Raw genomic sequence first — 24,807 nt, 5'->3', positions numbered from 1 at the left:
AAATCTAAGCAGTTGAAGGCAACTTGTGGTGTTCCTCAGGGCTCTGTGCTGGGCCCTAAATTATTTATATTATACATAAATGACATATGTAGCATTTCCAAACTGTTAAAATGTGTATTGTTTGCTGATGATACCACTCTGTATTGCTCAGGTAAAAACCTAGAACAGCTTCTGACTACAGCGGAAAAGGAATTAAATATATTAAAAAACTGGTTTGATGTAAATAAGTTATCATTAAATATAAAGAAAACAAAATTGATTATTTTTGGCACTAGACAAATGAAAAATGTATCTAAAATCAGGGTTAATGGAATTGAAATTGAAAGAGTGTACGAAAATAAATTTCTTGGAGTGATAATTGATGATAAGCTGAGTTGGAAGTCTCATATAAACCATGTGAAAACAAAAATGTCAAAAACCATTGCTATTCTCTATAAAACAAAGCATGTCCTGAACAAAAAATCATTATACACACTCTATTGTACTCTGTTGCTTCCATATATGACTTACTGTCTGGAGATATGGGGTAATGCATATAAAACGAACACTCTTCCTATTTTCAAGTTACAAAAAAGAGCTATAAGAATTATAAACCAATCAAACTATATAGAACCAACTAACATTTTGTTTATTAATCTGAATACCCTGAAATTTTATGATTTAGTTGAATATAAAATGGCACAGATAATGTATAAAGCACAAAATAACTTGCTTTGCCCCAGTACTCAGAAGCTGTTCAAAGTCAGAGAGAGTCAATATGACTTAAGGGGAACAGATTTCTTTAAAAAAAACAAGATAAGGACAAATATAAAGCAGAGATGTGTTTCTGTTAGAGGAGTTAACCTGTGGAATAGTTATGACAGTGATTTAAAAAGGTGTAGTTCATTTTCCTTGTTTAAAAATATGTTTAAAAATAGAGTATTAGAAAAATATATATATCAAGAATGAAAAGAGCAAAAAAACCCAAACAAACAAACAAAAAAAACCTCTTGATTCTTTTGCTTTGATGTAATTACTTATCTAAGGTGGAAAGTTTTTTTTTTTTTTTCTTGTTTGTTTGTTTTGTTTTTGCTTTGTTTTATTATATGCTTCGAGCCCTGTGTACAGGAGCTGCATGCAAAAAGATCTTTTGTTAAAAGGGTTGGCGTAATAAGCAAATGCTTCAGCCAATACCTTTTGATTAGCCTTGTCTCATGCTTTCTTGCATTGTGGTAGATCTTTGTTCTGTCTTCACTGAGATATTTGAATGCTAATCAATAAAACATATCACTCACAAAAAAATTATAAATATATATTTTAACTCAAAAGTACAGTTTTTAAATTTAATGTTGCTGAAACAACAAAGTAATAAAAAATAAATCTATCTGATCGAGAAATCACTCATCTTTGGAAAAGAGAGTTTATTACAGAGAAATGGCTCTTTCCAAAATAAAAGCTATACTATACGCTTCTTCTGGGCTATATTCTCAGCAGCATATTAAACATATCAGGTCCCCATCAGGAGAATCATGTGCTAACGGCTGTCTAAATGACTCGGGTAAAGTTTGTAGCATGCGTGCTTGTTGTTTTTGTCTGCTTCCACTTGTCTTTGCACTAGGATGATGTCGGAGTAAATGTGCAGTCCTATTCGTTGTGTTCCCACTAGTGCTGTCAGCGTTAATCTCGCTGAAATGACGTTAATGCCACAACACGGCAAATCTCCGTTACCAAATCTCCGCTAGTGTTGGCTAGACGGCCAACACGTTAAGGAGCTAACTGCGCTAACGCACTAGTTCCCACCAATGTAATTGAGCATTGCGTGGCACATCAAACATACTCTTTTACTTTTGTCCATGACGCGCTTACCTTCAGGGTCATACGTCACATGAAAACCAAAATAGTTCCAAATGCCAGATCTGAATGAGGGTGGGGGAGGTTCAATTTGCCATGTTGCAACGAAAGCTTAACTTCTGTCTGCTAGCTTGCCCTGCGCTCAGTGAATCTGCGTTCGACTACTCCGCCTAGGCTGCACTGTCAAGCGCAGATCCACTGAGCGCTCAACACAGACAGCATCGTCAGAAGAAAAGTTGATCAAATAAATTTTGTATTGTTTGATACATATGCGTACCGAACCGAAAGCACTGTATCGAACGGTTCAATATCGATACGAGTATTGTTGCACCCCTAATATATATATATATATATATATGGACCCAACTGACCTAAAATACAGTATTTTGCTTTGAGGAGAAATGTTTTATTAATACTAGTAGTGAGTTTATATCGCAGTTTTTCGTTGCATATTCTATCATTTGGAAACATTCACTTTTCTTTTAGCTAGCACTGTTTTAAACATGCAATGGCAGGAGATTCCTGTGGATCAGGGCTTTAAAAATGTTTGTGAGGTTTTTTTCTGACTCTTTGATGGTCACATGAATGACTGGATGGTTTTGTAGGAGCAGCTGTCAGACCTGTGACAGGGTGAAGCTCATCCTTGGCTGATGGAGTCCTGCTCCTTCTTCAAGCTATGACATCATTGCTGCTGTGAAAAAAAACCAGGGTGACACGCTGCATGTCAGAAACACGATGAATGTAAACATGACGTGTAAACGCTTCCAGGGGTAAGATTTTTCAGCCATCATCTGCGCTGCTGCATGTCTGTGAATGATCCCAGTCAGGAGAGTGTGCAGCCATGGTGGAGGCTCTGTCATGGGTTGGGCAGCTGCTCAGCCATTGCTGTTGGAAATCATTGTTAATACTGATGCAAATATGAACACAGAAAAGTACCATCATATTTTGATCCACTATGCAAAACCACCTGGAAAGCATCTGATTGGCTACACCCTTTTTCACTTTTCCTGCAACATACGAAGAGATGAGGGATGGATCAAGACTTTTGCACAGTGCTTTAACAACGACATCCTCTAACAGTGTGCCAGTCCCTGTAAACACAGCTGAAATAAACAATTAGTTTTATTTTCACATCTTGCCTGAGATATAAACTCAGGAAGTGTTAACGTAGGTTACAGATTAAGTGCAGGTTTAGAAGGCTACCAAAAAACTCTATTGTAAGACATATTAGATTCTCAACTCAGTAATCAAAAAACAAGTATGATCAAGAAATCTGAAAATTAGCAGCACCTTCTTGTAATGAGGTATCTTAACTGGAAGCACTAATTGACCTTGTTTAACTACATATGACGTCTGAATTACATCTAAGTAAGGAGATGCTCTAATTACAGGAGAAAAGCCCAAAGAAGTCAGCGACGAAACGGCTTCGAAAACACAACAAATAACGATCAGTGACTATGATGGAGATGCAAGAAAAGCTGCATCCTCCTCCTCCGGGCGCTGCTACCTGCCTGTATGTTGCTGTTGTTGCCATGGAAATGTTTCAATATTCACATCGGGAGGCTGAAATGAAATAACAGATGGTGGGATGCATGTAGGTGCACGACCGGCAGAAACAAATTATCACTTCTCGTTATCTCCTCAGAGTGTGCCGGCGGTTTCAAACGAGTCCAGCTGAACCACGGCGCTTATTGAGGGTTTTTAGATTCAATTACAAACGCAGAGAAGAGACAGCAGGTGGATTCAAATACTGAAGATATGTTTGGATATTTGAGGCTCCTGCTGTGCTCATTTCTTTTTTTTAAATGAGAGGAGCTCCCAGGATTTTCATATTTATTTTCAAATGTGTTAACCTGATGTAAAAACTTCCAGGAAATACCAGAGAGCTGCAAACAACAACAGCCCTTCACAGTTTCAGTGGTTTATCAGTAAAGAGTCATCTTATCGTGTTTGGTTTCATACCATCAAGCAGAAGCAAGACTGTTTTAGAACCCATTTTGAAATACCTGCAATAATTTACCTTATTAGGGGCGTGGCCTTTTTTGACTGACAGGTGGATAGCGACATCTCAGTTGAGTCCCTAAACCAGACCTCTGGGTTGTGTTTGTGCTGTTGGAGCCTTCTGGAGCGTTTTTATTAACATGATCTGAACAATACAATGGTTGCTGTGAGGTTACTGTACTAACAGACTGTCTAAGTAGCCTCAGCTCCAGTTTTGGTGAGGGGAAATTCTAATTTGGATGTTAATGAGTACTAATTAGCAGCTATCCGTTCCTGTGTGATCCTATCGCACAGTCTATGGATGTAGTTTGATAGCATTAGCTACTTAGGACTCCATCCTCTTGTGCAAATATAGTCCAAATACAGTCAGCGATGGACACCAACAGCTAAAATGCTAATGCAAAGTTCACAGTGTGGATATCTATTATCTGTTTACATAGTAGTACATGGAGCAGATATAAAGTATTTATAAAATACTATATTGAGAGGCTCCAACACACTGCAGATTTGAACCGTATCCTGCAGGAATCAATGGTTTTACCCTCTTTGTGCTGTTGGACCCTCTGCTTTGTTTTTCGTGAAGTTTGTTCAACACTTGTTGAGCTTTTTGCTCTCCAATCAGCTGAGTGCTGCAATTAACGTCAATCATGCACCACCTCTGCATCAGTGGGGCTCAGCGGCTCTATAATGTTAATCAAAGTATTTATCCAAACAAGACAAATTAACCCAGCCTCTCGTTATCGAACCCCCTCATCAACCAAATCAACTTAATTGCTGTAAATGAAAGCAATTAACATCAGAGCCTGTCGTTATCCGCTCCGCTGCTTTAAAGCTGCAGCTCAGCCTCGGGCTCGAGATCAAATATCTGCTGCCACACTCACACTGCTGCCACTGTTTATGAAGTGTTTTGTATAAATTTTATTAGCCTCTGTGTATTTACATGAGGTCCGGTATTTACATGCTCGTGCATACATGACCGAACAAAGGCATGACAGTAAGTCCTTTCAGCTTCTGCGATGGGCGGACATTAAATGCACACCCGATTGAAGCGAGGTTCCACAGTGGGAATTGATGTGACCACAAACTTCCCATGTGGGAAGTAAACTAGCTGACGCTACTATGAAAGAAATTCCTCTTAAAACCTTTGTTTACCTACAAATACATAATGAATGTGATGAAAGGTTCAGGTAGTGAAATGAAAACGAGTGTATAATTAAAGTCCTGAATGGCAGGAGCTCTTATCATGGTCTTCTTAAGACTGCTGTCAGAAAAATAAAGCAGAGTTGTGCAATGAGGTCGGTCAACTTGTGATGTTAAAGACTTATTTATTTATTTCCAAATTGGATCTTAATGGTAATTCCATACATGCAATTTTTATGTCTCAGAAACCAGTGAAATTAAATTTACTGCTTTCCACTTTTGTAGATGTAAGCATAAAAAACATTTTGTCTTCAGACTTTGGACTTGTTTTCAGACTGGCTTTAAGTTTTTATTAACTTTGTTCTTGGACTTTGTTTCTGATGATTTGGGAACATAGCAAAATAAATTAGAAAAAGGTTTGGGGTGAGTTTTAGACTGGATAGTTCAGGAGAGGTTTCAAACTGGTTTGGACTGATGACTTGTTTTTGACTTCTTTACGACAGTTTCTGTTTGTTTTTTGTTGATGAAGTGCCAGGTTTGGGTTTTGGACATGATTTTGAATGGTGTGGGTACTGTTTTGAGTTGGGGTCTGAAATGGTTTTAGACCAGTTTTTGTTTTGGGCATGATCTTGATAACTGATTTAGCTCTTAAAGTTGGTCTTAGATTTCATTGTTGATGGTATTGGACCTAGCTTGATGTTCATTCAGGACTTTTTAAGATATATTTTGACTGAACGTCCTCTTTAATTCTGAATTTGGGTTTGGATTGGTCTTAGATGGCTGTGGAGCATCGTGGGGAACTTTTGTCTAAATCATACTTACATACAGTTCTGGGAAGCATTTATTTGTCAAGGCCTAAACATTTAGCTGAGTAAATAGTATGAATTTGTTTTAGTCTTCAGTTGTTGCTTGGGGAGATGTTGTGTTCATTTAACTGACTATTGTTATCGATAGAAGTCTATTCAATTAGCCAGCAGTAATCATTCCACGGCTGCAGACATACATTTGACACTTGGTAAGTTTTTTTCAGTCCGATTCAGCAACCAAAGAGAAACAAAGGATTTTATCATATGGTGTCAGCTCATAACAACAGTCGCCCCAAGGCACTTATACAAATAAAAACACAGTAAATCTAACTTTCAACGTGACTTGCTCCAAAGAATATAAATAAAAATGAACGGAACATCTATAAAAGCCAGTGATTCACATCCATTGCTATTGTACAGCATTTATTGACTGCTCCACCTCGCTAACTGGCAGCTCAACGTCTTCATTTACAAGCAGCCAGTTGATGGATGAGCTAACGTTCTTCCCTAATGCACCAGATACTTCAAGAAGGCGTTCCCAAGGAAAAACACTTGTGCGTACATGCGATTTTCACATGAAATAGCGAACGGTTGTTCTGTAGATTTGCCACCATCAACAACCCAGAACACCTCATTTGACTGAAATTCTGGCAAACTTTCTCCAAGCCCCTCCCCCCCAACGTGCTATGACAACAGAGCCCATTGGGGTGATTTACAACCATCATGACGGGCTAATGATGGGTTTTCACCATTGAGCTGCATTTATAGACTGGAAGAGCTGGTCTGGCAGATCAGTTTTACCCACACAGAGGACAGAGACCAGCAGAAGGAAGAGCAGATCCTGAATCAGCGCCTGCAGGCAACCTTCCCCTACTGAGCCTTTCCTACGCCACCACCTGGATGGGCTGCTGCAACTGGCTGACAGGAGCTCGGGGGAAAATGATTGGCTGCCTCCAGCCCCGGAGCTCGGCCTTTAAATGATTCACTGAAAGAGCTGTAATTAAGTGTAATGACGTCTGAAAGGCACTATGAGTGTGCAGAACAATGATTGAGATAATTACACTTAATCATACAGAAAAATAACATCTGAGTTTGATGTGAATGCAGCTGTCCAGACTGCACTCACTGCCATTCACATCACGGCTTTATTTCCAAAGATAAATAAACTATTTAATAATTTCATATGAACTTTTATTAAGGAGGCAGATATCGGTTATTACTAATACCTGTTTGTCCCGTAAGGAAAAATGAGGATGGTTTACCCTCTATGGATGCATTATGATAACAGTTAACAAAAATACTGGCGGTGGCCATTGGTACCCCTCAGCCTCCAAGTAACAGATCTAAAATCCTGCATTGTTTTGTTCTTGAGTTATCGCAGTCACAAACTCAGGTGTCCACATCACCCTGCTGTTAGCGTGACAACAGTACCCCATCAGACTGAGAGGTAAAAAAGTTTTTATTTTTATTTTTACTTGGTCATTTACTTGTGCAAGTTTTTTAGCCCTCACTCGGTTCGTTATGTTTTGGCTCCACAGAGCCAGATTATTAATGAATTATTTAATTTTTGAAAGTGGTTTTGAGCAACAAGTCTGCATTTCTTTGGACATTTGCTGCTTGTTCACTTATTTTCAGTCCAGTCCTTATACCTGACCTTTGTCAGAATTTTTTTTTCTTAAGCCAGTTAACACTGATCCATGAATCATTCAAGGATAAAAAGAAACCTGGTGCTGTGAAGAAATGCCAGATGAGATAACACAATGTGACAGGCATAAAACCATTATCTGAAAACTTGGCATATTGTTGCACAGTGTGCAAGATTTTAGGAAAACTGGACATATTGAGAATTTAAAAAAAGACGTGGCAGGCATGGAGAGTTCTTTTTGGCCAAACAGGTTTGATTATGAACCATATCTGTTCATAATGTTAGCTAACAATAGCTCACCTGCTTTGGCTCTATCTAACGCCCGTGTAAGGCCAAATCAGTGTTAGTTTTTGTCTTTGTGTGGAGTTTGTGTTATGCTTAAGGCCGGTAGTTTGGTGATGTTACTGCTTCCTGTGTCCTTCACAAACAAATCAGTCTGCAGGCTGTTGGAGGAAAACATACGCCATAAAGACACTGGCTATAAAGAGCATTCAATACAACAAAAACAAACATAAATAAATACATTTAAAAAACTCTTTTTTTAGTTTTTTTTCTGACAAAAGATTCTGTGGTTACACTTTAGAGTGTAAAATAACACGTTACTCATGAACCGTACTCATTCTACAGTTAGATATATGATATTTATTAAAGCAGCAAAGTTTGAATAAAATACGTCACAGTGGTCATTAAAAATATGTTGTCACCTCATGTTTAAAATTATGTCTTTTGAAATAATATTTATTTAAAAAAAAAAAAGTTAATAATTAATAGTTTGTTTTCTGAACGCTACCCACACACTGTGTTACTGTGGAAAAAGTTTACATGACTGATGTGCAAAACTAACCTGCCCTGGCCTTATTCAAAATAATGCTTGAATGATCTACTGTTTCGTGACTCACTGCATGCTACTGTCATTATATCAGGGTTCAGACATGCCCATAACAGTGCTGTGCCACGTAAGTAACTTTACAGGAATTTATAATCTAATTAAAAGTGGAAATACAGGTTTATGAGGTTGATTTAACACTTAAATAAACTTTATTTATGAATAGTCAGTTTTCTATGTCTCATTTAAGACTAAATCTCCTGTGAGCAGCTGCGTCAATATTCATATATTTTTATTTGTGATCGCAGAACAAAGACTTAATGATCCAAAAATAACAACTTTTTTTGTAAGGAGCATCATTTCCTGGTGATTGATTTAACACGCTTAGATTTCTGGAAAAAAGTGTTCATTAGTTTCGTTCTAATGATCAGGAAGAGACGTTTTGGGTGAGTTTCGAGTGCAGGGAGTAATTATGAGCGAGGAAAATGTGTTAGGTCGAGACCACAAAAATAATTATTGTTCTGTGATCAAAAAAAGCTGTGATGTCTTCACGCTTCTGTTAAAAACAATAAAGAAAAGAAAGGTGAAAGAAAGAAAACTCAACACACACCTTACTTGATCACAAACACACACAGCGGCCTCTTCCTCACACAGGTAACCTCTCAGTGACCCAACCTGTTGTGCAGGTGAGCAGCAGTCAGGGCCACAAAAAACAATCTCATGAATGTTTGGGATTACAAACCGCCGCCAATCATGCTGCTCAAACAGGACATTGTTTCCAGCTGGCATCTAACGGCGACTATTAAATGTCCCGCCTCCATCTGTCAGCAGCCAGCACCTGCTCGCTAAAAGGCTGAGTCGGTGACTTTCAGACGCTGCGTCTGTCTGCCGAAGAAAAATTTTAAAAACAGAAAAACAGCGCAAGATGTTATGTCTGAACCTGCCGGCACAAAAGTCTCGAAGAATTATACATACGTTCATAATAATGCTTAGTAGTGATAATAACCTGTAATGCAACGTCACTGGAACTGCAGGGAAATGCAGAGGAGTCGATGAACAGAAATCACAAAGAAATTCTCAGGAAATCCTCAATGTGCTGAAACTGATTAATATCCAACAGACTAAATTATCATTTTATTAATAGCCTTTCTTTAAAATTTAAAGTTTTGGTCCAAATTTTGTTGAGTGCTTTTTTAACAGAGCAAGAGATTTTCAGCATAGCATCTCTAAACATGCTACTTCAGAAACCATAAAACAGGAGTCCCCGATCCCAGTCCACGAGGGCCGGTGTCCCTGCAGGTTTTAGATCCCACCCTGGGTCAACACACCTGAATCGCATGACTAGTTCATTACCAGGCCTCTGAAGAACTTCAAGACATGTTGAGAAGGTAATTTGTCCATTTAAATCAGCTTTCATGGATCAAGGACACATCTAAAACCTGCAGGGACATCGGCCCTCGTGGACTGGGATTGGGGACCCCTGCCATAAAATATTTCTATCTGCACAGAATAACAGAATTATTTCAGAAAAACAACATTTACGAGGGTCAACATTAACTCCCTGAAAAACTCATCTTTGTATTGAGCCACAGCCCTAACCACTACTGTCCAATGATAGTGTTTAACTTTGTTGAGCTCAGAGCTGTAAAATCACGTTCAAACTGAAGGTTTAGCATGAAAGTATCATGCTAATGAAAAAAGAAACCAGTTTAGACTTGAGAAAAATAATTTTGATGCTCACAAAGCAGGAGGTGGATGTACAAAGTTAGCACAGCATTTTCAAGTGTCAAGAACTGGAGTGATAAGCGTCATCAAGAAATTCACACAATACAGAACAAGCCTGGCAGAGCCAGGAAGTGAACGATTTCAGACCCTGAAAGAAAACTAGAAGTGTCTAAACACCACAGAATAACTGCCAAGACACGAGTGAATGACTTGGCTGAGTCGGGAATTAAGAAGACAAGACACTAGAACGCTGCACGGGAATGGTCTGTGAGGTTTTAGACCAAGAAAAATTCCACTCCTGCAGAAGAGACACCACAAATAAGCATGTTTACATACATTTCAGTGTGTTAGAGCCCCATCTTCAATCCAGGTAGTGAGGCTTGAAGTGAGGAGGAAGAGGATGATATTTCATTAAGATGCCGATGGCGTTGTCACTTTTCTTTGTATTTTTGTTTCTTTATTGAGGGGGAGAGCTTCTCAGACGATAAAACAATGCTTCATTTCTTGATTATGAACATGTAGGCATAAATTTAAATGTTGCCTTGACCTTCTCTCCTTCACCTTTGGCGTTGTACAAATGGAGCCGCTCCCTAGCTTAAAATGCAATACCTCCCCTCCCAGCCACTGCAATTAAATATAGTGGGGGAACATGGCGGCTTCCATCACCGCAAAACCGCTCCTATATATTTTTAATATATGAATTAGAAGTTTATGAGGAGGCGTCATTTTGTTGGAAGATGTAACTACACACTATTTTAAGTATATTTGTGATCATTCCTTGGTAGCAGCTTCTCAAATTTAACTAGGCATAGATATTTTATGTTAAAAGCCTGTCTCTTCATTTCCCATCATCCCTGACGGCTCACTGCAGCAGGCTGCAGCTGACTGACAGCTGACGGACCGCGGCGTTCTTGTCATCTTTGTTTGCGGCGTTGACAGCTTTGTGTGTTCAGCGGAGGATTAGAGCTCATTAAGAGAGCAAGGCTGGCGGCTCTTCAACAAACCACACACAGACACCTCGCCCCATCTTTAATAGCACCAACAGGTGAACCACATTTACATCGTTACAGTGGTACCTGCACAGGGCTGAGATAGATCAGGCAGCAGCTGAACAGGCAAACGCAGAGGTGTTGGGAGCATTGTTAGATGAACCGAACAAACAACAAAGAAATAGAACAGGGGAAATGTGACAAAACATGAGAATCATTGTTATGCTGAACTTTAATTGCGCAGAATATAAAGTAATCATCAGCTATACAGACACAACACACATATGAATGGAATATAAAGCAGGCTCAAACAGGATGGGACTGATTCACATGTTAAAGTTGTATGTTGGGCTAGCTGGTATATAATGATGCGCTACACGGTGGCTAGCTACACAATGGCTAGCTACACAATGGCTAGCTACACAGCTATGGTTAGCATAACATAAACACAGTGAAGCTGGAGGATGAACGCTAACTTTTTTTCCACTCAATAAAAGTTAATGTGAGGGTTTCCGATGGTTGGAGACAAATGCAATCGCATGGCAGGATGCTGTAAACAGACCAAACTTCAGTCAGGAGAACAACTGAGATAATCCATCCACAGTAAGAGGTTAGTCATTAATATACTGCTGCATGAGCTGGGCTGTAGTTACATCGTAAGGTTATAAAAACTGAGTTTAAATATGTATAGTGGTAATAAAAACCGCTTGTTCAGATTAAATAGAACAAGATAGAAAGCATTAAAATATGCCGCTGCTCCCACCCTGATTGTAACACAGTCAGTTCTTATTTTACTGTTAGTTTTTGTGGATCACAAGGTTTAAAACTGCTTAAACACACACACACACACACACACACACACACACACACACACAAGTAACTCCACCAGAGTGCCTATTTCAGGTCACTTTTGCCAGTCCCAACTCCTTGCCAGTCCCAACTCCTTCATAAAGGAGTTTTTTTGTTGCTAATGTTAGCTAACAGTAGCATGCCTGCTAAAATGGACAAACCAATGACTGTCATTGGGACAAACAGACTATCACACATGAAAAAATATGCAATGTTGAGTCCAAACTCTTAGTGCTGATCTGATAACACAGCTGGTTATTTTACAATTTCTTCATCCGCTAACTGACCATAACCAGAACCATTCAGAGCATCTTGCTAAATTAGCCTTGTTTGCTAATGTTAGTTGGTCATGTTTTCAAGCTGGTAATGTGATTTGTGAAGTCTTATCCTACTATGTACCTTGTAATAATGAAGCAATAGAGTCCTGACATTTTTAAAATTGGCATATCCAAGCAGTAACAACACTGGCTAAACCCACAGATATATAATTTTTAACTATAGCCTATATAACAGTTATATAAGGGGTCATATATGATGAATGCTTACTGATATTATCATTTAAAAATGTTTTATTTGTGTTTATCATATCTATACCAGTTACTTTGTCCAAGGCAGATATGTGCTGTTTCTCCTCTTGGTCAGGACATCCTTGCAAAGGAGATTTTCTAATCTCAATGGATCTTTCTGGTTAATTAAAGATTTAAACAAAATGTTTTCACGTAACTAATTATGATGTTCAATCATTTTGATAGAAAAATAAGTTAAAAAACCCCGACATAAAATATTTAGATCATTTTCTTAATAATCTTAATTCAAACCTAAGTGCTATGTTTGAGTGAATTATGTTTACAGTTAAGCATCAAAATCTAGATGAAGTGGGGACTCTAATACTTTGATCAACAGCAAATTTTAGTGATGTCAGGCTGTTTTTATTCTTGGGTTACTTTCAAGCTTCTTTTTTCAAATGAAATCTGAAAAGACATGGATTGGAGATATAATTCAAATATTTTGTAAAGAAAGACTCATTATAAATGAAAGGCTGTATATATTTCCAAATTGAATGGATGATTACAGAATAATTACCAACATCATTACCGTAAAATCAACACCTGCAATTTAACACAAACCCTCATTTCCCCAAACGTTTGACTATCCTGACCCACCAATGGGTCAAATCCTGTAAATAGAGTTAGGAGTAGACTGAGAAATTAAAAATATGTCATAGAAATATAAGGTTTATGGAATGATGTAATCTGGTTACTTAAATTTTAAATACCAACACAAGATACAATGATAATCGGAAAGACTCATTTAGTAATGATCTCCAACTATTTTTGTTCTACAGGATTTTAGTCCATCCAGTGCAGACATATCAGACTTCAGCATTAATCCCAACGATGAGTGAGTGAAAGTTGATGAAAGCTCCCGAGGGCGATGAGGAAGTCGGCAAACATGATTGGACAGCATCCTAACTGACATCCAGCTTCCTGGTGAGCCCTGCAGCGCTCTGAGGGTGACGTCGCAGTTAAAGCTGCCGATTGGACGGTCCCCTGCCTTTAATTTACCTCTGATACAAGTCAGCACAGGTGATCCCACACAGGTAAGCAGCTGCAGGCCGAGATGAACCAAAGGCTCGTTTTGTGGTTCTTTATTAAAGGGAAGTGTGCGAAAATGGGTTGGATTCCCAGAAATGGAAAAATTTGGAGTTTTTAAATCACTTCTGGTTTCATCTGCGTCCGTATTACTGAGAAAAAGACAAAAAAGTAGAACAAATCAGCGTATGAATAATGAACGAAAGCATTAGATATGTTGGAGCTGAGTCTGTGGCAGGAGTGTCAAACATAAGGCCCGGGGGCCAGAATCAGCCCGCTGGCTGGCTTTGGAAAATGTGAAGCAGGTCACAGATTTTGGACTTTTAACTGTATTTACAAAAGTTTTACAGCTTTTCCTACTGATACAGACCTCCTCCATGGTCTGTATCTGATAAACATTTAAATGACAGAGGAGGTGTTGTTTTTTTAGACAGAATTGTCTGTTTCTTAAAATTTAATTTAAAGGTTTTTCTAATGGTTCACAATTTTAAAAAAGGATAAACTTTTCTTTATTATTACAGGACAGTCAGCCACATACTGTATCTTATTCTGTAATTTTGCACTCCTATTACTTTCAGTCCTAAAGAGTCATGCGGAGTCTCTTTCAGGTTTAATAAAGTGTCTACTGATAGATTTGTTAGTTAAATTTAGGAAAGATCATAAAGTTGAATATTCCTCATGTCACTTTCTACTTGTTTAAATTCAGTTTTTTTTATTTATATACCAGCAAATGACAAAATCAGTCATCTCAAGGCGTTTCATGTCGTAAGGTAAAGACCCTAAAATAATGCAGAGAAAACTCAACCTTAAGACTAAAGACCTGAGTAACACTCTGGGCAACTTTGGGCTGACTCAGCATGTAACAGAGGCCACACATAATAGAGGACACACTCTTGACCTGCTGAGCATTGAGGGCCTGAGCATTTCAGAGGTAACGGTGTCTGATGTGGGCCTGTCTGACCATTACTGTGTTTTCTTTGAAAGTAAAATTTCAGCACACACAAATATATCAACAGCAGTGATCACAAAACAGTGTATAACTGGATACAGTAGTGAGATATTTAACCAGGTCTTCCCATTAACACCTGGCCTGTCCAGAGGTTCAGTCAATGAGCTCGTCAATAGCTTCAGTGATAAAATGTTAAATGTAATGGACACTATTGCTCCCATTAAGGTGAAGGTTATCTCTGGAAGGAAAAAGTCTCCCTGGAGAAACTCCACACTGGTGAAAAATGAAAAAAGAGAGTGTAGGAAAGCTGAGCGCAGATGGAGAAAAACAAGCCTCCAGGTTCATTATGACATCTATAATGAGAAACTTCACAATTATAATTTACAACTGAGGAGTGCAAGGAGGTCCTACTTCTCTGACATCATCACCAAAAACAGTCATAATGCTCGGGTCTTATTTGCTACAGTTGACAGGCTAACAAACCCTCCCGTGTCAGTGGCAGCTGAACTTCATTCGACCATGGCCTGCAATGACTTTGCCAAATTCTTCACAGAAAAAATCCAAAAGATTAGACAAGCAACTGGTACATCAACAGCAGATTCAGGATATGTACTGTGTGTCCTGCCAACAAGTTTTTTCAAAAAGGTCTCAAAGGCTTTGGAGTCAGACCTGTGACAGATCGTCAACTTTTCTTTAATGTCAGGTGTGTTTCCAGAACCACTAAAAACTGCTGTAATTAAACCTATACTGAAAAAGGACAATCTTGACAAGACACAAATGAACAACTACAGGCTGATCTCAAATCTCCCATTTTTAAGTAAGATCATTGAAAAAGCAGCTTCTCAACAGCTCAATTACTTCTTAAAACAGAATAACTGCTATGATGCCTTCCAGTCAGGTTTTAGACAGAACCACAGCACTGAAACCGCTCTGACCAAAGTGTTTAATGACATATGTCTGAATCTTTTTTGCTCTTTTCTGCTCTTGCTCTTGACGAAGGCGGTCGCACTTTTCTCCTCTCGTCCTCCTCCTCTCCCTTAGCTTCCCTGCTTAGCCTCTTGTGTCCTTGTCTAGTCTCGTGTTTTTTGTATTACTTTTCCCTGGAACATTCTCTCACAGTCTTTTCTCTAAAACCTAAAAGAGGAATTATGGATTGGATCAACTGGTCCCTAAATGCAATTGACACCCCTTTCTTAACGAGAAGTCTGGGCTTGGGTGAGTCTGAGTGTTGAAGATATCTACCTATTCGGAACCATGGTAACAGGGTTCTGGCTGATCGGAGCTGGCTTGGCCCTGACTTATTGAAGAATTAAGAAAGTGGAACTGGCTGTTCAAACCCCCACAAGGCTGCCCGCTGGGATTGGAACGATGGGAGAGGCGTGAGTTTCTCAAAATGGGCTCAATGGGTTCAGAGATTGAGAGACCAGTGTTGGACTGTAGAACTGCTTTGAAATTCGTATGAGCTGTTCACACTAAAGTAAAAACCACCATCACTTATGCGGATACCCCTTTGGCGCCAGCTGCGGTCTCAAGGCCGGAGCTGAACAAAAACACCCTGATAACGACTGTGTTTAGTCTGTTCCTTCCCATTCCATGCAAGGCCACCTGGGTTGGCTGGAAGACTGTTTACTTAGCCTAGCAGGGCGAAGGACACTGTGTCAGCTGAACTCTGGACACACACACACACACATACATATACACTGATATGCACACACTCATCCCCCCTCCCTTTCCAAACGCCTTCGATGCTTATTCCCTTCCGATGCTGACGGTGGATCAAGGAGACCAGCACACGCAGGCCCGGATGTACTGTCTACACTGGCTGTCTCTCACCCTTTACCCACCCCTGTTGCTTGTCATGTGTTTCTTTGGTGTATTAAGAGTTTTTTTCATGTGCTATGTGCAGAGGTGTTTTTTTCTGTTCTCAAACTGATCTCCCTGTTGGAGCTCAGTCTGGGGGGAGTTATTTTTTTCTCCTTATCTTTCCTCATGTGGTGCATTTTCCATTGTTATACCTCTCTGACCTGTCTTCCCCATGTGATGTTTTGTGTAATGCATGTATGGTCGGAGGGTAAGATGGCGCCGCCATTGCGTGCAATAGGTCGGCAGCCTTATGAAATTTCTCCTTGTGGGACTAATAAAGGTATATCAATTCAATTCCCGCTGCTTCACACTCAGCTGCGAACCGTTCCAGTGCGAGCTGGAGGCCCTCACCAGATGAAGCCAACAGAACCACATCATCCGCAAAAAGCAGAGATGAGATTCTGAGGCCACCAAAGTGAAAGCCCTCCGCCACTTGGCTGCGCCTAGAAATCCTGTCCATAAAAATTATGAACAGAACCGGTGACAAAGGGCAGCCCTGGCGGAGCCCAGCACCGGTCTATGCCAGCACCCTGGCATAGACTTTCCCAGGGAGGCTGAGGAGTGTGATCCCCCTGTAGTTGGAACACACCCTCCGGTCTCCCTTCTTAAAGATGGGGACCACCACCCCGGTCTGCCAGTCCAGGGGTACTGCCCCTGATCTCCACGCAACATTGTAGAGGCGTGTCAACCAGGACAGCCCTACAACGTCCAGAGCCTTCAGGAACTCGGGGCGGACCTCATCAAGAATATATCAAGGATAAAAGATCTGTTGTCTCAACAGGACCTGGAAAAACTAGTCCATGCATTCATCTTTGATAGGCTTGATTACTGTAACAGCATCTTTACAGGTCTACCTAAAAAATCAGTCAGACAACTACAGCTCATTCAGAACTCTGCTGCTCGAGTCCTCACTAAGACGGAGGTCTTTACACTGGCTGCCTGTCCGTCAGAGGATAGACTTTAAAGTTGTGATGCTGTTCTATAAAGCTCTGAATGGTTTAGGACCCAAATACATCAGTGACCTCCTGACCCAGTATGAACCTTCCAGATCCCTCAGGTCATCTGGATCCGGTTTTTTATCAGTTCCCAGAGTCAGAACCAGACACGGAGAAGCTGCATTCAGCTTTTATGCTCCATATATCTGGAACAAACTCCCAGAAATCCTCAGATCAGCTGAAACACTCAGTTTATTTAAATCCAGGTTGAAGACTCTCCTATTCTCAGCTGCATTTGAATCAAACACCAAATCCACACTTTTAAGCTTACATTTCAAAACTTACATTTTAACTACTGATTTTATCTACTGTTCTGATTTTATCTACTGTTTTTTTAATCAATTTTAAATCATGCTTTTTATTTGTTTTTGTTTTTTAATGTCTCTGTAAAGCACTTTGAATCACCTTGTTGTTGAATTGTGTTATATAAATAAACTTGCCTTGCCTTAAAAATGTCTGAAGGCAGAGAACAGATCTGTGAAATGTTTACGTATTAGGACACATTTCTCAGCTTCTTTAAGCTTGACTTGGCATCAAATGGTTTCAGACAAACTGGTGTTTCGTGAGCAACGTCAAAAAACCTTATTCATTTCAAGATCCCAAATTTGCTTTGCATTTGGTGTGTCGGGTAATAAAGAGTCACGTTACTCACAGAGGCTCTATGTGGCTGCAGCACTCAGATAATTTACATGACAACAGTTTTCTTTGATCATCAAAGCATAAAAAGAAAATAACTTACCAAATGAACATTTCGAATGTTTTGTTTTGGCTCAGAAATCCTTAAATGTGGCATTTGCTGCACAGAAAACAATAAAAACGATTTGTATTAAAAATCTGCTCAAGTTATTTAAAAGATTAAATCACCATGTGACACAGATGCACCTCAGCACATCACACACTGGGCACAGTTTGTATGCTGAACACTCGTATTAAACCACTGACCTGCTGATTGGTGGATGAGCACAGTTATTATTATTTCTGTCGGAAATGTTTTAACTCATTAAAAATTGTTTATATTCTCTAAACAGAAGAGCTCCATAAAATGAAATAAAATGTCACCTTATTAGGTACCCCCACCACCCGTAAACGGGGCAATTTTTATTCAAATTGGCTCCCTATCCTCGTTAGTGCACCTGTGCTCTCCTGCACTTAATTAAAAGCCAAATCCTGCAAATTTCTGCATCCGCCGTCAGTGGCTCTGTTACCAAATATTGAGCAAGGTAGCACTGTGCTAATTAATGTTAGGTGGGGGACGGGGTGCACGGGGTGGGGGCTCATTTACATAAACATGTGCAGTAAAATGAGAGAAAAACAACAGGACCTGCAGCCGTCTGCAGGTGGTCGCTGTCGAGTTGCTGAAGACCCTCCAGCATTTTTGACACCTGAAGTGGGCTCTGCTTCTTCTTCGTTGGTGTTCAGCGGGAGGGCATCTCAATAAGTTGTTAGATTTTATTATCTATTCTGAGGAACAAAGTGTTAGAAAAAAATATCCTGAAGGTTTCGGGGCAAATATTCAGTTTTCCGCACCAAAAATGAATGTGTAAATAATGTTCGATTCCATTGATGCCGGCTAGGTGCTAATCACATTCCAGACAAAGAAAAGTGGAATATTGCAACAATTAGCAGGTTTGATGGAGACAGTCACACAACCTTATTGCGGTGCTTATATTTAACTCTAATAAATGACTAAAACAGTGTCTGAGGAATTGCAATTAGGCACCAAAAGAGGTGTGGAAGCAGGCAAACACTGCCGGAAATCAAAACGGTGACAAAAGAGGAATAGAGAGGAAGCATGTGATGCCGAATCCAATTCTGAGGGGCATTTTATACTTTACAGATATAAAGCCACAGCATGACGTGGAACCGCAGGGTCGGAGATGCCGGGTTTTTCAAGTTTAAGTGCAGTTAAACCAAATACTGTATATAAATGATTGACGTAGCCAGCAAGCAGTGTTGGGGAGTAATGGAATACATGTACCGCCGTTACGTATTTAAAATACAAAATATGAGTAACTGTATTCCGTTACAGTTACCGTTTAAAAAGGTGGTATTTAGAATACAGTTACTTTGTTGAAATAAATGGATTACACGGCGGTATTTTCCTGTTTCATATTGTGGCGGGTCAGGACTGTTTGGGTTTTGCTTGACAGCTATGTTCTGTTGTTCCAGGCGGCAGCGTTACGGTTGCCAAGGTTACAGGGTGACGCGTGCTCTCTCTGCGACTGTGTGTTTCCTGGGTGAGCGCCTTTTTGTTGGTGTTGTGCTAAGCTAATAGGCAGAATGCTACAGGCATAGCCCTAAAGAATGTAGCTTCATGGGCAGTGTAGTCCGTGCTGCAGGGAGAATGGACTGCCATACCCGTTATGTGTCTGTGAGCGCGAGGAGAGAGAAAAAGGAGAGTGGAAAAGTACGAGTTGAGCAAAAACGAGAGCTGGAAGCATGTAAATATAATAATAACCACTGCAGACAAGAAGAGAGCCTGACGAGCCCAGTTGTAAGTAAGCTATTAAGACTCGACTGTACACCGTGTTTGTGTTTTCCTCCGAAACAATAAGTTCAGTTGGAGCAGCCTTTCAACGCCTCTCTCTGTCTCTCACTAGCAAACTTGACCCAGACAATAAAGTAAAGCTAGTTTTCGGCTACGAGCCCAACACGAACCCGGCGTATTAGCCAGAAGTCCCTTTACTACAGTTTGGAGCCGCGGACCTTCAGTAATAGTAATAAATCACATTCATGTAGTTGTAAAGAACATGATAATATATTAAGTAATCCAAAGTATTCAGAATATGTTACCCTCATTGAGTAACGTAACGGAATACGTTACAAAATACATTTTGGGGCATGTATTCTGTAATCTGTAGTGGAATACATTTTAAAAGTAACCTTCCGAACACTGCCAGCAAGTCTTCACTCCCTGGTTTCTGGAGGGATTTTGAAACCTCAGTGCTGGTCTTATGGAAGCTGTTGTTTTGTTTTCTGAAGTCAATTTTGACCGTCTTTGGATGAGAGGGTGGAATGCTAAGCTATCAGCTAATAGTAGTTAGCTTTGTTATAAGCTGATCCAAAGACTGCGGCAGTGTGTCACATAGACACTGAAATCCTAGAATTTCATTCACCAAAAGCGAGCTTAGACTTTTTGAACGGTCTGTGTGTATAATTAACCACAAAGAAGACATCATTGGTAAGATAAGGATGATCTGATATCCTCGTGCTGGTGTTGTTCCCTCGTCATCATAAATAATGTTGTTCCAGGTTCAACATTGCAAGTGACCAATCACCTTCTCCTGACGTCATCCGCGACCTCGAAAAAACAAACGCCTTCAAAAAATCTACTTCACTTGCGAGAAAAGAAACCGCCTCTGTAAGGACACTATGTATAATGCTTACCGTTTATTAAAGAAAAGTATCCTGAAATGCAAAGAATTCAACTTCCTGGATCGGCGGACAGAAGCGGTTTCTCTTCTCGCAAGTGAAGTAGATTTTTTTAAGGCGGTATTTCTCAAAGGCACAAAAGGGGGATGTTACAACAATGTGATTGGTCACTTGCAATGTTGAGCCTGGAACAACATTTATTATGATGATGTGGGAACAACACCAACACGAGGATATCAGATCGTCCGGTAAGATAACGGTATTAAAAAGGCACAAAGGTCCCCTCCAGGGACCACCTGTGTTGCCATACACCTGTCAGTCAAAGAGACCACGCCCCTAATTATGCAAACTTTTACCTCAACAATACATTGGGCTGTAAACATGTTGATATCTGCTGCAAAGTTGCTTATTTATGGGTAATCTGTCTGTCACTGACCGTGCTCCTGTGATGAGCCACCATTGTCCAGCATTGTCCTTTTTTTGGACAACATCTGCCACTCCGACACCACCTTAAGGGAGTTCAGCTCCATCCACACAATATTACTGGCCTTCTGGATCAGTTTACTGAGTCTGTTGGCGTCCATGAACCCTGACCTGCTGCCCCAGCATGCAACAGCATAGAGGATGGCACTGGCCACAACAGGGTCCTGGTCCTCCTAAAGTCCACAATCAGTTCTTTGGTCTTTGTCATGCTGAGCTGAAGATGATTCTGCTCGCACCACGTGACAAAGTAGTCCACCACAGCCTCACTGATGCACCAGACCACCGCGTCGAAAACCTCTGAAGGTGGCAGGTCGCTGAGCAGTGGCTGCAGTCTGTGGTGCCGAGGGTGAAGAGGAAAGTTACAGACACTGGCCTATGGACACATATGACATAAAAAAAAAAAAAAATTGCTTGCTTTTAGGTTTAAAACTGCAACAGCAGTAGTTACAGTATTTATACATGAGATGTCATACCAACTAGTAGACACACTTAGTTTATAACAAACACAGAGCGTCATTCTCTGCTAACGAGACCATTGCTCCACTTTATGTTTATAAATGAAAAAAATGTACTGACATGTTAGATTTTGTATACTCATGTGTATATATATGCGATACAAATACATATATAAACTCTCTGATCAGCTTTTTCCTATTTCAGGTGAGTTTTGTGGTAATTGTGCTTCCTGCAGCAGCAGTTAAGAGGAAACTTGTAGTTTAACCTTTCTTGACACAGCATTTCTCATGCTTGTTATTTACCTTCCTTTATCTTCCACCCTCATCTTTCCCAGCCTCAGTGAAGACATTAGCTCAGATAATTTGTTTAAAAGGTGCAGGCAGGTTAGGAGGAGGCCTCGTTATCCGGCTCTGTCTTTTCAAACAGTGAAAGCGAGCCCTTTTCTCTGAGCCCCCTCCTCCACTCTGCTTGTTTAGCTGCAGCCATGCATGCTTAAAAACGAGGGAGGAGGACGGCACGTCCTGCAAATTAGCAGGCTGATTTCCCTCGCTGGGTTTGGACAGAGGATGCTGCGGCTCGTCGGCATGCCTCAAACACCGAGTCTGCAGTCACAGTGGCTGAGTGAAGATGGCCGCCTCTGATTCAAAACGCTCCAGCCAGTGTTTTTACAGCCATGGATTACCCAAATGTCTGCTGCATGGTCGGTTTAGCTCTAGCAACTGCAGGACTGCACAATTCAAGCTGGAGACGCAACAACGCTGATGTACTTTTCTGAGCAGGTTTCTGTAGAATATCATTTCAACACTTGTTAAATTTCTTAGGACATGTATGACTGTTACTGAGGCTGGAGACAGGACAAACTGGAGCCTCGTTTATCTGCTGATAAACAGACTGTACTTTTGATCTCGTCTGCTGTAAACTTCAGTTACTTTAGTAAGTTATTTAGAGGAAAGGCCTATTTAAAAAGTAGATTGTTGATGAATTTACTATTAGCTTCCTCTTGTCTTTGTCCCATTCAGTAAAGACTCATAGTTGTGTGTTTTTCATTTTATAACTTAACAACTCACTTAACACTAGTCTCAGTACAGTCATAGCTAGCCTTAGCTAGCTAACTCTTTTATGTTTTGTGTGTGTGTGTGTGTGTGTGTGTGTATATATCCTGACACTAATAAAAACTCTAAAAAGTTGTTTCATGTGTGTCTTTTCATTCTGATTGATATGATTCACAAAACACTCAGTGTTAAGAAACACATCATAGCATATCATTCAAGTACAGAGATCAAATTACAGTTCTGAGTTTTGATTCCACATAATTTAACCAAGTTATTCCTGCTTTGTCACTATTGAATACCACCTGTAACAACCCTATGAACCTACAGCTAATGTTAGCTACTACGCTTTCAGTTTAGCTAGTACTAGCTTGTTAGCAGCACCATTAGCTTGACTTTCACCTCTGAAATAAATAAAATATATTTACAGATCAAAATACATTTACCTGTAATGCTTTTGTAGAGTTTGTGAGCTCTGTGAGGATGAATGCACAAAATGTAACCGAAACTTACATTTATCTTTACTGACATTGAGATGAGTCAGCATTGTTGCTCGTATGGTTCTTGCCTTGATTTGATTTTTTTTAAAAATTTTGGATGAGTATATGGATATCTGAAATGGTCTCTTTTTTTGCCAACATAAAATACTTGTAAATACAACACACAGCTGTATAAGCCATGTCTCATCAGCTTGGTATTTATTTCCATTTAAACACACCCTGGAAAAGAAACATTTGATTAAAGCTGCACTGAATTTACTACACACTGTATTTACCTGAGTGTTAGAGACCTGGGCTTTACGGATGAGAAAGCTGGAGGAAAGTGTGGGGGTGGCAGTGAATGTTAGCTAAACATTGCAGTTTTCTATGGGCCACATCTGGGATTAAATGAGTCCTACCTGACACCAGTTGTTATGTTTGCCATGACATCGGGGTCATGTGAAGACTAAGCTAAAAATGACATCAAATTAAAATCACACATAAAACAGTATTTTAATAGCGTTAAACCTCATTTGTCTAATTTGAAGTACTACAGAGTGAGTAATACATTCTTACAGCAGTAAAAAAAACCAATCCTCTGTTCCTCTTTGGGCAAACCGGAGCTGGATTCATTGCTTTGCTGCAGGATCTGAGCGAGTTCACCGCTAATAGGGGCATTAACCGTGTTTATCATCAGAGGTTTTCTGGCTGAGGAAATAGAGCCTCCTCCCACCTCCCTCCATGTAAATGTGAGGAGCAGACTGGAACAAGGAGGGTAATAATGGCATTTGTGTTTTACATACGTGCAATGAGGCGGTAAACTACTTTGGAGTCTTCCCGTATATGTGAGCCAAAGAGGGGAATGTATGGAGGATCAAAGTGGCCAAATTTTTTTTAAAAAAAAGTTTAAAAAAAATGTACAGATAGATATTTATATACAGTGTAGGTGTTAATAAATTTAGTAACACTATGTAAATTTTTAAAAAATGTCTCTATTTTCTGTTTTTTATAGTTAATAAAAGCAAAAAGGAAAAAAAATGTCAGTTTAATTAGAATATTAATAGACAAAGGAACAGCAAGCAATAACAAAATGAAAAAGCAAATTAACAGAAAGGAGTAGCTAATAAATGATAGGCACTGAGGTCAAAGGAGCTTGCAAAGAAAAGCGTCTGGACTTCTTTAGGTTACTTGAAGATGTTTCACCTCTCATCCGAGAAGCTTCTTCAGTTCTAAGTTCACTTCTTCAGTTCACTGAGGTTATTATACTACAGTAACTTTCTGACTAACTAGGCAACTCGTTCTCTTTATTGGTAAGTTTACCAAAAACCGTAACCTTCATGGCTTAGGTAATGATTCTGAGCAACTTTTAGATTAATTCCGACAATGATGTTGAGTTTGGTCATGATCGAAAGACTATAAAATTGTTATTTTGAGCTGGTTTTGATTTCAGCCCTGACTTTGGACTGGTTTTGGTCATGACTGAGATTTTACAGTGGGATAGACTAATTGATTTTGGACTGTGAGCGTTTTGGCTTTAACAGAAGTTTGTTTTCGATTTGGTTTTGAACCAGGTCATTTTGAGTTGGGTTTGGATTGTCGGGAATATTTTTTAGCTGTTTTTAAACATTTTGAGTGAGCTGATACATTACTTACACGTATCGGAGAATCCTTCATTTTAGCGACTGCTGTGCGGGAACCTTCAGAAGAAGCACATTTGATTGATTGCTGATGGGTGCAACTTTAACACCACATTTTTCA

The 24,807-nt window shown here is 39.8% G+C and overlaps 1 long non-coding RNA gene across 1 annotated transcript; it reads left to right on the top strand.

Annotated features, from left to right (window-relative positions):
* Positions 1-8,505: 8,505 nt before the first annotated feature.
* On the top strand, positions 8,506-14,646 carry LOC146523872 (uncharacterized). The gene is made up of 2 exons (XR_014869555.1): positions 8,506-11,572; positions 13,157-14,646. It is a non-coding gene; the product is annotated as an uncharacterized LOC146523872 (long non-coding RNA).
* Positions 14,647-24,807: the final 10,161 nt, after the last annotated feature.

This window comes from Neolamprologus multifasciatus, chromosome 2 (genome assembly GCF_963576455.1).
Source record: "Neolamprologus multifasciatus chromosome 2, fNeoMul1.2, whole genome shotgun sequence".
NCBI lineage: Eukaryota > Metazoa > Chordata > Actinopteri > Cichliformes > Cichlidae > Neolamprologus > Neolamprologus multifasciatus.
Note: the sequence above shows the minus strand (reverse complement) of the source record. Positions and strands in the feature narration are given on the sequence as shown.